General features: G+C 42.5%; 15 non-coding genes and 4 pseudogenes across 15 annotated transcripts; all 19 read left to right on the forward strand.

Annotated features, from left to right (window-relative positions):
- Positions 1–298: 298 nt before the first annotated feature.
- On the forward strand, positions 299–417 carry LOC148383442 (5S ribosomal RNA). Its single transcript, XR_015853836.1, has one exon. It is a non-coding gene; the product is annotated as a 5S ribosomal RNA (ribosomal RNA).
- A 470-nt stretch (positions 418–887) lies between these two features.
- Positions 888–1,006, forward strand: LOC148383443 (5S ribosomal RNA). The gene has a single exon (XR_015853817.1). It is a non-coding gene; the product is annotated as a 5S ribosomal RNA (ribosomal RNA).
- A 1,048-nt stretch (positions 1,007–2,054) lies between these two features.
- Positions 2,055–2,173, forward strand: LOC148383444 (5S ribosomal RNA). The gene has a single exon (XR_015853760.1). It is a non-coding gene; the product is annotated as a 5S ribosomal RNA (ribosomal RNA).
- A 470-nt stretch (positions 2,174–2,643) lies between these two features.
- LOC148383445 (5S ribosomal RNA) lies at positions 2,644–2,762 on the forward strand. Its single transcript, XR_015853695.1, has one exon. It is a non-coding gene; the product is annotated as a 5S ribosomal RNA (ribosomal RNA).
- A 470-nt stretch (positions 2,763–3,232) lies between these two features.
- Positions 3,233–3,351, forward strand: LOC148383446 (5S ribosomal RNA; annotated as a pseudogene).
- Positions 3,352–3,821: 470 nt separating this feature from the next.
- On the forward strand, positions 3,822–3,940 carry LOC148383447 (5S ribosomal RNA). The gene has a single exon (XR_015853759.1). It is a non-coding gene; the product is annotated as a 5S ribosomal RNA (ribosomal RNA).
- A 470-nt stretch (positions 3,941–4,410) lies between these two features.
- Positions 4,411–4,529, forward strand: LOC148383448 (5S ribosomal RNA). Its single transcript, XR_015853837.1, has one exon. It is a non-coding gene; the product is annotated as a 5S ribosomal RNA (ribosomal RNA).
- A 470-nt stretch (positions 4,530–4,999) lies between these two features.
- On the forward strand, positions 5,000–5,118 carry LOC148383449 (5S ribosomal RNA; annotated as a pseudogene).
- Positions 5,119–5,588: 470 nt separating this feature from the next.
- Positions 5,589–5,707, forward strand: LOC148383450 (5S ribosomal RNA). Its single transcript, XR_015853729.1, has one exon. It is a non-coding gene; the product is annotated as a 5S ribosomal RNA (ribosomal RNA).
- Positions 5,708–6,177: 470 nt separating this feature from the next.
- LOC148383451 (5S ribosomal RNA) lies at positions 6,178–6,296 on the forward strand. The gene has a single exon (XR_015853678.1). It is a non-coding gene; the product is annotated as a 5S ribosomal RNA (ribosomal RNA).
- Positions 6,297–6,766: 470 nt separating this feature from the next.
- On the forward strand, positions 6,767–6,885 carry LOC148383452 (5S ribosomal RNA). Its single transcript, XR_015853808.1, has one exon. It is a non-coding gene; the product is annotated as a 5S ribosomal RNA (ribosomal RNA).
- A 470-nt stretch (positions 6,886–7,355) lies between these two features.
- On the forward strand, positions 7,356–7,474 carry LOC148383453 (5S ribosomal RNA). The gene has a single exon (XR_015853818.1). It is a non-coding gene; the product is annotated as a 5S ribosomal RNA (ribosomal RNA).
- Positions 7,475–8,522: 1,048 nt separating this feature from the next.
- LOC148383454 (5S ribosomal RNA) lies at positions 8,523–8,641 on the forward strand. The gene has a single exon (XR_015853762.1). It is a non-coding gene; the product is annotated as a 5S ribosomal RNA (ribosomal RNA).
- A 470-nt stretch (positions 8,642–9,111) lies between these two features.
- On the forward strand, positions 9,112–9,230 carry LOC148383455 (5S ribosomal RNA). The gene has a single exon (XR_015853696.1). It is a non-coding gene; the product is annotated as a 5S ribosomal RNA (ribosomal RNA).
- Positions 9,231–9,700: 470 nt separating this feature from the next.
- On the forward strand, positions 9,701–9,819 carry LOC148383456 (5S ribosomal RNA; annotated as a pseudogene).
- A 470-nt stretch (positions 9,820–10,289) lies between these two features.
- LOC148383457 (5S ribosomal RNA) lies at positions 10,290–10,408 on the forward strand. The gene has a single exon (XR_015853771.1). It is a non-coding gene; the product is annotated as a 5S ribosomal RNA (ribosomal RNA).
- A 470-nt stretch (positions 10,409–10,878) lies between these two features.
- Positions 10,879–10,997, forward strand: LOC148383458 (5S ribosomal RNA). Its single transcript, XR_015853838.1, has one exon. It is a non-coding gene; the product is annotated as a 5S ribosomal RNA (ribosomal RNA).
- A 470-nt stretch (positions 10,998–11,467) lies between these two features.
- LOC148383459 (5S ribosomal RNA) lies at positions 11,468–11,586 on the forward strand (annotated as a pseudogene).
- Positions 11,587–12,056: 470 nt separating this feature from the next.
- Positions 12,057–12,175, forward strand: LOC148383460 (5S ribosomal RNA). The gene has a single exon (XR_015853730.1). It is a non-coding gene; the product is annotated as a 5S ribosomal RNA (ribosomal RNA).
- The last annotated feature ends 325 nt before the right edge of the window (positions 12,176–12,500 follow it).

Genomic DNA, 12,500 nt, shown 5'->3' on the forward strand with positions numbered 1-12,500 from the left:
TAACCGCTAGAGAGCAGACTATGTACAGTGAATAAAGAGGCTGGCTCCATGCGAACTCAAAGCAGCAGTCTTTATTTGTAAAAGAACCCAAAACAGCACATTGCGCTTTGCTGTAGGTTTTTCCACTTTTCATGACATTTTTTTTGATACAGCAAAATGCAGGTCGCAATGGCAAATTCATGCTACCAAATAAAAAGCTGTCAGTAACTTTTCATTAAAGCCATGTATCCATGATACGCCGGCTTGGTTTACAGGTGCGATTGTGTCTATAAATTGCAACATTTCAAGAACTACAACGGCTTATGGCCATACTACCCTGAGAACGCCCGATCTCGTCCGATCTCGGAAGCTAAGCACGGTCGGGCCTGGTTAGTACTTGGATGGGAGACCGCCTGGGAATACCAGGTGCTGTAAGCTTATTTCTTCTTCTTCCACTTCAATTGTTAAATCAAAGTTTTACAACACAATTTTTACCACGTATGGCATTCGGAAACTGCAAGCCGAGTTTTAACTCTGACCTTTAAACTATAACCCGAGTTTCAAACCTATATTGTGTGGTGTCATCCATAGCATTGTAGTTCACGTCTTTAACCGCTAGAGAGCAGACTATGTACAGTGAATAAAGAGGCTGGCTCCATGCGAACTCAAAGCAGCAGTCTTTATTTGTAAAAGAACCCAAAACAGCACATTGCGCTTTGCTGTAGGGTTTTTCCACTTTTCATGACATTTACTTTGATACAGCAAAATGCAGGTCGCAATGGCAAATTCATGCTACCAAATAAAAAGCTGTCAGTAACTTTTCATTAAAGCCATGTATCCATGATACGCCGGCTTGGTTTTCAGGTGCGATTGTGTCTATAAATTGCAACATTTCGAGACCTACAATGGCATACGGCCATACTACCCTGAGAACGCCCGATCTCGTCCGATCTCGGAAGCTAAGCACGGTCGGGCCTGGTTAGTACTTGGATGGGAGACCGCCTGGGAATACCAGGTCCTGTAAGCTTATTTCTTCTTCTTCCACTTCAATTGTTAAAGCAAAATTTTACAACACAATTTTTACCACGTATGGCATTCGGAAACTGCAAGCCGAGTTTTAACTCTGACCTTTAAACTATAACCCGAGTTTCAAACCTATATTGTGTGGTGTCATCCATAGCATTGTAGTTCACGTCTTTAACCGCTAGAGAGCAGACTATGTACAGTGAATAAAGAGGCTGGCTCCATGCGAACTCAAAGCAGCAGTCTTTATTTGTAAAAGAACCCAAAACAGCACATTGCGCTTTGCTGTAGGGTTTTTCCACTTTTCATGACATTTACTTTGATACAGCAAAATGCAGGTCGCAATGGCAAATTCGTGCTACCACATAAAAAGCTGTCAGTAACTTTTCATTAAAGCCATGTATCCATGATACGCCGGTTTGGTTTTCAGGTGCGATTGTGTCTATAAATTGCAACATTTCGAGACTTACAATGGCCTACAGCCGTACTACCCTGAGAAAGCCTGATCTCGGAAGCTAAGCACGGTCGGGCCTGGTTAGTACTTGGATGGGAGACTGCCTGGGAATACTAGGTGCTGTAACTTGTTTCTTCTTCTTCCACTTCAATTGTTAAAGCAAAATTTTAAAACACAATTTTTACCACGTATGGCATTCGGAAACTGCAAGCCGAGTTTTAACTCTGACCTTTAAACTATAACCCGAGTTTCAAACCTATATTGTGTGGTGTCATCCATAGCATTGTAGTTCACGTCTTTAACCGCTAGAGAGCAGACTATGTACAGTGAATAAAGAGGCTGGCTCCATGCGAACTCAAAGCAGCAGTCTTTATTTGTAAAAGAACCCAAAACAGCACATTGCGCTTCCCTGTAGGGTTTTTCCACTTTTCATGACATTTACTTTGATACAGCAAAATGCAGGTCGTAATGGCAAATTCGTGCTACCACATAAAAAGCTGTCAGTAACTTTTCATTAAAGCCATGTATCCATGATACGCCGGCTTGGTTTTCAGGTGCGATTGTGTCTATAAATTGCAACATTTCGAGACCTACAATGGCTTACGGCCATACTACCCTGAGAACGCCCGATCTCGTCCGATCTCGGAAGCTAAGCACGGTCGGGCCTGGTTTTTACTTGGATGGGAGACCGCCTGGGAATACCAGGTGCTGTAAGCTTTTTTCTTCTTCTTCCACTTCAATTGTTAAAGCAAAATTTTACAACACAATTTTTACCACGTATGGCATTCGGAAACTGCAAGCCGAGTTTTAACTCTGACCTTTAAACTATAACCCGAGTTTCAAACCTATATTGTGTGGTGTCATCCATAGCATTGTAGTTCACGTCTTTAACCGCTAGAGAGCAGACTATGTACAGTGAATAAAGAGGCTGGCTCCATGCGAACTCAAAGCAGCAGTCTTTATTTGTAAAAGAACCCAAAACAGCACATTGCGCTTTGCTGTAGGGTTTTTCCACTTTTCATGACATTTACTTTGATACAGCAAAATGCAGGTCGCAATGGCAAATTCATGCTACCAAATAAAAAGCTGTCAGTAACTTTTCATTAAAGCCATGTATCCATGATACGCCGGCTTGGTTTACAGGTGCGATTGTGTCTATAAATTGCAACATTTCAAGACCTACAATGGCTTATGGCCATACTACCCTGAGAACGCCCGATCTCGTCCGATCTCGGAAGCTAAGCACAGTCGGGCCTGGTTAGTACTTGGATGGGAGACCGCCTGGGAATACCAGGTGCTGTAAGCCTATTTCTTCTTCTTCCACTTCAATTGTTAAATCAAAGTTTTACAACACAATTTTTACCACGTATGGCATTCGGAAACTGCAAGCCGAGTTTTAACTCTGACCTTTAAACTATAACCCGAGTTTCAAACCTATATTGTGTGGTGTCATCCATAGCGTTGTAGTTCACGTCTTTAACCGCTAGAGACCAGACTATGTACAGTGAATAAAGAGGCTGGCTCCATGCGAACTCAAAGCAGCAGTCTTTATTTGTAAAAGAACCCAAAACAGCACATTGCGCTTTGCTGTAGGGTTTTTCCACTTTTCATGACATTTACTTTGATACAGCAAAATGCAGGTCGCAATGGCATATTCGTGCTACCACATAAAAAGCTGTCAGTAACTTTTCATTAAAGCCATGTATCCATGATACGCCGGCTTGGTTTTCAGGTGCGATTGTGTCTATAAATTGCAGCATTTCGAGATCTACAATGGCTTACGGCCATACTACCCTGAGAACGCCCGATCTCGTCTGATCGCAGAAGCTAAGCACGGTCAGGCCTGGTTAGTACTTGGATGGGAGACAGCCTGGGAATACCAGGTGCTGTAAGCTTATCTCTTCTTCTTCCACTTCAATTGTTAAAGCAAAGTTTTACAACACAATTTTTACCACGTATGGCATTCGGAAACTGCAAGCCGAGTTTTAACTCTGACCTTTAAACTATAACCCGAGTTTCAAACCTATATTGTGTGGTGTCATCCATAGCATTGTAGTTCACGTCTTTAACCGCTAGAGAGCAGACTATGTACAGTGAATAAAAAGGCTGGCTCCATGCGAACTCAAAGCAGCAGTCTTTATTTGTAAAAGAACCCAAAACAGCACATTGCGCTTTGCTGTAGGGTTTATCCACTTTTCATGACATTTACTTTGATACAGCAAAATGCAGGTCGCAATGGCAAATTCGTGCTACCACATAAAAAGCTGTCAGTAACTTTTCATTAAAGCCATGTATCCATGATACGCCGGCTTGGTTTTCAGGTGCGATTGTGTCTATAAATTGCAACATTTCGAGACCTACAATGGCTTACGGCCATACTACCCTGAGAACGCCCGATCTCGTCCGATCTCGGAAGCTAAGCACGGTCGGGCCTGGTTAGTACTTGGATGGGAGACCGCCTGGGAATACCAGGTGCTGTAAGCTTTTTTCTTCTTCTTCCACTTCAATTGTTAAAGCAAAATTTTACAACACAATTTTTACCACGTATGGCATTCGGAAACTGCAAGCCGAGTTTTAACTCTGACCTTTAAACTTTAACCCGAGTTTCAAACCTATATTGTGTGGTGTCATCCATAGCATTGTAGTTCACGTCTTTAACCGCTAGAGAGCAGACTATGTACAGTGAATAAAGAGGCTGGCTCCATGCGAACTCAAAGCAGCAGTCTTTATTTGTAAAAGAACCCAAAACAGCACATTGCGCTTTGCTGTAGGGTTTTTCCACTTTTCATGACATTTACTTTGATACAGCAAAATGCAGGTCGCAATGGCAAATTCATGCTACCAAATAAAAAGCTGTCAGTAACTTTTCATTAAAGCCATGTATCCATGATACGCCGGCTTGGTTTACAGGTGCGATTGTGTCTATAAATTGCAACATTTCAAGAACTACAATGGCTTATGGCCATACTACCCTGAGAACGCCCGATCTCGTCCGATCTCGGAAGCTAAGCACGGTCGGGCCTGGTTAGTACTTGGATGGGAGACCGCCTGGGAATACCAGGTGCTGTAAGCTTATTTCTTCTTCTTCCACTTCAATTGTTAAATCAAAGTTTTACAACATAATTTTTACCACGTACAGCATTCGGAAACTGCAAGCCGAGTTTTAACTCTGACCTTTAAACTATAACCCGAGTTTCAAACCTATATTGTGTGGTGTCATCCATAGCATTGTAGTTCACGTCTTTAACCGCTAGAGAGCAGACTATGTACAGTGAATAAAGAGGCTGGCTCCATGCGAACTCAAAGCAGCAGTCTTTATTTGTAAAAGAACCCAAAACAGCACATTGCGCTTTGCTGTAGGGTTTTTCCACTTTTCATGACATTTACTTTGATACAGCAAAATGCAGGTCGCAATGGCAAATTCATGCTACCAAATAAAAAGCTGTCAGTAACTTTTCATTAAAGCCATGTATCCATGATACGCCGGCTTGGTTTTCAGGTGCGATTGTGTCTATAAATTGCAACATTTCGAGACCTACAATGGCCTACGGCCATACTACCCTGAGAACGCCCGATCTCGTCCGATCTCGGAAGCTAAGCACGGTCGGGCCTGGTTAGTACTTGGATGTGAGACCGCCTGGGAATACCAGGTCCTGTAAGCTTATTTCTTCTTCTTCCACTTCAATTGTTAAAGCAAAATTTTACAACACAATTTTTACCACGTATGGCATGCGGAAACTGCAAGCCGAGTTTTAACTCTGACCTTTAAACTATAACCCGAGTTTCAAACCTATATTGTGTGGTGTCATCCATAGCATTGTAGTTCACGTCTTTAACCGCTAGAGAGCAGACTATGTACAGTGAATAAAGAGGCTGGCTCCATGCGAACTCAAAGCAGCAGTCTTTATTTGTAAAAGAACCCAAAACAGCACATTGCGCTTTGCTGTAGGGTTTTTCCACTTTTCATGACATTTACTTTGATACAGCAAAATGCAGGTCGCAATGGCAAATTCGTGGTACCACATAAAAAGCTGTCAGTAACTTTTCATTAAAGCCATGTATCCATGATACGCCGGCTTGGTTTTCAGGTGCGATTGTGTCTATAAATTGCAACATTTCGAGACCTACAATGGCCTACGGCCATACTACCCTGAGAACGCCTGATCTCGTCCGATCTCGGAAGCTAAGCACGGTCGGGCCTGGTTAGTACTTGGATGGGAGACCGCCTGGGAATACCAGGTGCTGTAAGCTTTTTTCTTCTTCTTCCACTTCAATTGTTAAAGCAAAATTTTACAACACAATTTTTACCACGTATGGCATTCGGAAACTGCAAGCCGAGTTTTAACTCTGACCTTTAAACTATAACCCGAGTTTCAAACCTATATTGTGTGGTGTCATCCATAGCATTGTAGTTCACGTCTTTAACCGCTAGAGAGCAGACTATGTACAGTGAATAAAGAGGCTGGCTCCATGCGAACTCAAAGCAGCAGTCTTTATTTGTAAAAGAACCCAAAACAGCACATTGCGCTTTGCTGTAGGGTTTTTCCACTTTTCATGACATTTACTTTGATACAGCAAAATGCAGGTCGCAATGGCAAATTCGTGCTACCACATAAAAAGCTGTCAGTAACTTTTCATTAAAGCCATGTATCCATGATACGCCGGCTTGGTTTTCAGGTGCGATTGTGTCTATAAATTGCAACATTTCGAGACCTACAATGGCTTATGGCCATACTACCCTGAGAACGCCCGATCTCGTCCGATCTCGGAATTTAAGCACGGTCGGGCCTGGTTAGTACTTGGATGGGAGACCGCCTGGGAATACCAGGTGCTGTAAGCTTATTTCTTCTTCTTCCACTTCAATTGTTAAAGCAAAATTTTACAACACAATTTTTACCACGTATGGCATTCGGAAACTGCAAGCCGAGTTTTAACTCTGACCTTTAAACTATAACCCGAGTTTCAAACCTATATTGTGTGGTGTCATCCATAGCATTGTAGTTCACGTCTTTAACCGCTAGAGAGCAGACTATGTACAGTGAATAAAGAGGCTGGCTCCATGCATACTCAAAGCAGCAGTCTTTATTTGTAAAAGAACCCAAAACAGCACATTGCGCTTTGCTGTAGGGTTTTTCCACTTTTCATGACATTTACTTTGATACAGCAAAATGCAGGTCGCAATGGCAAATTCGTGCTACCACATAAAAAGCTGTCAGTAACTTTTCATTAAAGCCATGTATCCATGATACGCCGGCTTGGTTTTCAGGTGCGATTGTGTCTATAAATTGCAACATTTCGAGACCTACAATGGCCTACGGCCATACTACCCTGAGAATGCCTGATCTCGTCCGATCTCGGAAGCTAAGCACGGTCGGGCCTGGTTAGTACTTGGATGGGAGACCGCCTGGGAATACCAGGTGCTGTAAGCTTATTTCTTCTTCTTCCACTTCAATTGTTAAATCAAAGTTTTACAACACAATTTTTACCACGTATGGCATTCGGAAACTGCAAGCCGAGTTTTAACTCTGACCTTTAAACTATAACCCGAGTTTCAAACCTATATTGTGTGGTGTCATCCATAGCATTGTAGTTCACGTCTTTAACCGCTAGAGAGCAGACTATGTACAGTGAATAAAGAGGCTGGCTCCATGCGAACTCAAAGCAGCAGTCTTTATTTGTAAAAGAACCCAAAACAGCACATTGCGCTTTGCTGTAGGGTTTTTCCACTTTTCATGACATTTACTTTGATACAGCAAAATGCAGGTCGCAATGGCAAATTCATGCTACCAAATAAAAAGCTGTCAGTAACTTTTCATTAAAGCCATGTATCCATGATACGCCGGCTTGGTTTTCAGGTGCGATTGTGTCTATAAATTGCAACATTTCGAGACCTACAATGGCATACGGCCATACTACCCTGAGAACGCCCGATCTCGTCCGATCTCGGAAGCTAAGCACGGTCGGGCCTGGTTAGTACTTGGATGGGAGACCGCCTGGGAATACCAGGTCCTGTAAGCTTATTTCTTCTTCTTCCACTTCAATTGTTAAAGCAAAATTTTACAACACAATTTTTACCACGTATGGCATTCGGAAACTGCAAGCCGAGTTTTAACTCTGACCTTTAAACTATAACCCGAGTTTCAAACCTATATTGTGTGGTGTCATCCATAGCATTGTAGTTCACGTCTTTAACCGCTAGAGAGCAGACTATGTACAGTGAATAAAGAGGCTGGCTCCATGCGAACTCAAAGCAGCAGTCTTTATTTGTAAAAGAACCCAAAACAGCACATTGCGCTTTGCTGTAGGGTTTTTCCACTTTTCATGACATTTACTTTGATACAGCAAAATGCAGGTCGCAATGGCAAATTCGTGCTACCACATAAAAAGCTGTCAGTAACTTTTCATTAAAGCCATGTATCCATGATACGCCGGTTTGGTTTTCAGGTGCGATTGTGTCTATAAATTGCAACATTTCGAGACTTACAATGGCCTACAGCCGTACTACCCTGAGAAAGCCTGATCTCGGAAGCTAAGCACGGTCGGGCCTGGTTAGTACTTGGATGGGAGACTGCCTGGGAATACTAGGTGCTGTAACTTGTTTCTTCTTCTTCCACTTCAATTGTTAAAGCAAAATTTTAAAACACAATTTTTACCACGTATGGCATTCGGAAACTGCAAGCCGAGTTTTAACTCTGACCTTTAAACTATAACCCGAGTTTCAAACCTATATTGTGTGGTGTCATCCATAGCATTGTAGTTCACGTCTTTAACCGCTAGAGAGCAGACTATGTACAGTGAATAAAGAGGCTGGCTCCATGCGAACTCAAAGCAGCAGTCTTTATTTGTAAAAGAACCCAAAACAGCACATTGCGCTTCCCTGTAGGGTTTTTCCACTTTTCATGACATTTACTTTGATACAGCAAAATGCAGGTCGTAATGGCAAATTCGTGCTACCACATAAAAAGCTGTCAGTAACTTTTCATTAAAGCCATGTATCCATGATACGCCGGCTTGGTTTTCAGGTGCGATTGTGTCTATAAATTGCAACATTTCGAGACCTACAATGGCTTACGGCCATACTACCCTGAGAACGCCCGATCTCGTCCGATCTCGGAAGCTAAGCACGGTCGGGCCTGGTTTTTACTTGGATGGGAGACCGCCTGGGAATACCAGGTGCTGTAAGCTTTTTTCTTCTTCTTCCACTTCAATTGTTAAAGCAAAATTTTACAACACAATTTTTACCACGTATGGCATTCGGAAACTGCAAGCCGAGTTTTAACTCTGACCTTTAAACTATAACCCGAGTTTCAAACCTATATTGTGTGGTGTCATCCATAGCATTGTAGTTCACGTCTTTAACCGCTAGAGAGCAGACTATGTACAGTGAATAAAGAGGCTGGCTCCATGCGAACTCAAAGCAGCAGTCTTTATTTGTAAAAGAACCCAAAACAGCACATTGCGCTTTGCTGTAGGGTTTTTCCACTTTTCATGACATTTACTTTGATACAGCAAAATGCAGGTCGCAATGGCAAATTCATGCTACCAAATAAAAAGCTGTCAGTAACTTTTCATTAAAGCCATGTATCCATGATACGCCGGCTTGGTTTACAGGTGCGATTGTGTCTATAAATTGCAACATTTCAAGACCTACAATGGCTTATGGCCATACTACCCTGAGAACGCCCGATCTCGTCCGATCTCGGAAGCTAAGCACAGTCGGGCCTGGTTAGTACTTGGATGGGAGACCGCCTGGGAATACCAGGTGCTGTAAGCCTATTTCTTCTTCTTCCACTTCAATTGTTAAATCAAAGTTTTACAACACAATTTTTACCACGTATGGCATTCGGAAACTGCAAGCCGAGTTTTAACTCTGACCTTTAAACTATAACCCGAGTTTCAAACCTATATTGTGTGGTGTCATCCATAGCGTTGTAGTTCACGTCTTTAACCGCTAGAGACCAGACTATGTACAGTGAATAAAGAGGCTGGCTCCATGCGAACTCAAAGCAGCAGTCTTTATTTGTAAAAGAACCCAAAACAGCACATTGCGCTTTGCTGTAGGGTTTTTCCACTTTTCATGACATTTACTTTGATACAGCAAAATGCAGGTCGCAATGGCATATTCGTGCTACCACATAAAAAGCTGTCAGTAACTTTTCATTAAAGCCATGTATCCATGATACGCCGGCTTGGTTTTCAGGTGCGATTGTGTCTATAAATTGCAGCATTTCGAGATCTACAATGGCTTACGGCCATACTACCCTGAGAACGCCCGATCTCGTCTGATCGCAGAAGCTAAGCACGGTCAGGCCTGGTTAGTACTTGGATGGGAGACAGCCTGGGAATACCAGGTGCTGTAAGCTTATCTCTTCTTCTTCCACTTCAATTGTTAAAGCAAAGTTTTACAACACAATTTTTACCACGTATGGCATTCGGAAACTGCAAGCCGAGTTTTAACTCTGACCTTTAAACTATAACCCGAGTTTCAAACCTATATTGTGTGGTGTCATCCATAGCATTGTAGTTCACGTCTTTAACCGCTAGAGAGCAGACTATGTACAGTGAATAAAAAGGCTGGCTCCATGCGAACTCAAAGCAGCAGTCTTTATTTGTAAAAGAACCCAAAACAGCACATTGCGCTTTGCTGTAGGGTTTATCCACTTTTCATGACATTTACTTTGATACAGCAAAATGCAGGTCGCAATGGCAAATTCGTGCTACCACATAAAAAGCTGTCAGTAACTTTTCATTAAAGCCATGTATCCATGATACGCCGGCTTGGTTTTCAGGTGCGATTGTGTCTATAAATTGCAACATTTCGAGACCTACAACGGCTTACGGCCATACTACCCTGAGAACGCCCGATCTCGTCCGATCTCGGAAGCTAAGCACGGTCGGGCCTGGTTAGTACTTGGATGGGAGACCGCCTGGGAATACCAGGTGCTGTAAGCTTTTTTCTTCTTCTTCCACTTCAATTGTTAAAGCAAAATTTTACAACACAATTTTTACCACGTATGGCATTCGGAAACTGCAAGCCGAGTTTTAACTCTGACCTTTAAACTTTAACCCGAGTTTCAAACCTATATTGTGTGGTGTCATCCATAGCATTGTAGTTCACGTCTTTAACCGCTAGAGAGCAGACTATGTACAGTGAATAAAGAGGCTGGCTCCATGCGAACTCAAAGCAGCAGTCTTTATTTGTAAAAGAACCCAAAACAGCACATTGCGCTTTGCTGTAGGGTTTTTCCACTTTTCATGACATTTACTTTGATACAGCAAAATGCAGGTCGCAATGGCAAATTCATGCTACCAAATAAAAAGCTGTCAGTAACTTTTCATTAAAGCCATGTATCCATGATACGCCGGCTTGGTTTACAGGTGCGATTGTGTCTATAAATTGCAACATTTCAAGAACTACAATGGCTTATGGCCATACTACCCTGAGAACGCCCGATCTCGTCCGATCTCGGAAGCTAAGCACGGTCGGGCCTGGTTAGTACTTGGATGGGAGACCGCCTGGGAATACCAGGTGCTGTAAGCTTATTTCTTCTTCTTCCACTTCAATTGTTAAATCAAAGTTTTACAACATAATTTTTACCACGTACAGCATTCGGAAACTGCAAGCCGAGTTTTAACTCTGACCTTTAAACTATAACCCGAGTTTCAAACCTATATTGTGTGGTGTCATCCATAGCATTGTAGTTCACGTCTTTAACCGCTAGAGAGCAGACTATGTACAGTGAATAAAGAGGCTGGCTCCATGCGAACTCAAAGCAGCAGTCTTTATTTGTAAAAGAACCCAAAACAGCACATTGCGCTTTGCTGTAGGGTTTTTCCACTTTTCATGACATTTACTTTGATACAGCAAAATGCAGGTCGCAATGGCAAATTCATGCTACCAAATAAAAAGCTGTCAGTAACTTTTCATTAAAGCCATGTATCCATGATACGCCGGCTTGGTTTTCAGGTGCGATTGTGTCTATAAATTGCAACATTTCGAGACCTACAATGGCCTACGGCCATACTACCCTGAGAACGCCCGATCTCGTCCGATCTCGGAAGCTAAGCACGGTCGGGCCTGGTTAGTACTTGGATGTGAGACCGCCTGGGAATACCAGGTCCTGTAAGCTTATTTCTTCTTCTTCCACTTCAATTGTTAAAGCAAAATTTTACAACACAATTTTTACCACGTATGGCATGCGGAAACTGCAAGCCGAGTTTTAACTCTGACCTTTAAACTATAACCCGAGTTTCAAACCTATATTGTGTGGTGTCATCCATAGCATTGTAGTTCACGTCTTTAACCGCTAGAGAGCAGACTATGTACAGTGAATAAAGAGGCTGGCTCCATGCGAACTCAAAGCAGCAGTCTTTATTTGTAAAAGAACCCAAAACAGCACATTGCGCTTTGCTGTAGGGTTTTTCCACTTTTCATGACATTTACTTTGATACAGCAAAATGCAGGTCGCAATGGCAAATTCGTGGTACCACATAAAAAGCTGTCAGTAACTTTTCATTAAAGCCATGTATCCATGATACGCCGGCTTGGTTTTCAGGTGCGATTGTGTCTATAAATTGCAACATTTCGAGACCTACAATGGCCTACGGCCATACTACCCTGAGAACGCCTGATCTCGTCCGATCTCGGAAGCTAAGCACGGTCGGGCCTGGTTAGTACTTGGATGGGAGACCGCCTGGGAATACCAGGTGCTGTAAGCTTTTTTCTTCTTCTTCCACTTCAATTGTTAAAGCAAAATTTTACAACACAATTTTTACCACGTATGGCATTCGGAAACTGCAAGCCGAGTTTTAACTCTGACCTTTAAACTATAACCCGAGTTTCAAACCTATATTGTGTGGTGTCATCCATAGCATTGTAGTTCACGTCTTTAACCGCTAGAGAGCAGACTATGTACAGTGAATAAAGAGGCTGGCTCCATGCGAACTCAAAGCAGCAGTCTTTATTTGTAAAAGAACCCAAAACAGCACATTGCGCTTTGCTGTAGGGTTTTTCCACTTTTCATGACATTTACTTTGATACAGC

This window comes from Syngnathus floridae, chromosome 17 (assembly GCF_059516105.1).
Source record: "Syngnathus floridae isolate MCC-2025c chromosome 17, RoL_Sflo_1.0, whole genome shotgun sequence".
NCBI classification, from domain to species: domain Eukaryota; kingdom Metazoa; phylum Chordata; class Actinopteri; order Syngnathiformes; family Syngnathidae; genus Syngnathus; species Syngnathus floridae.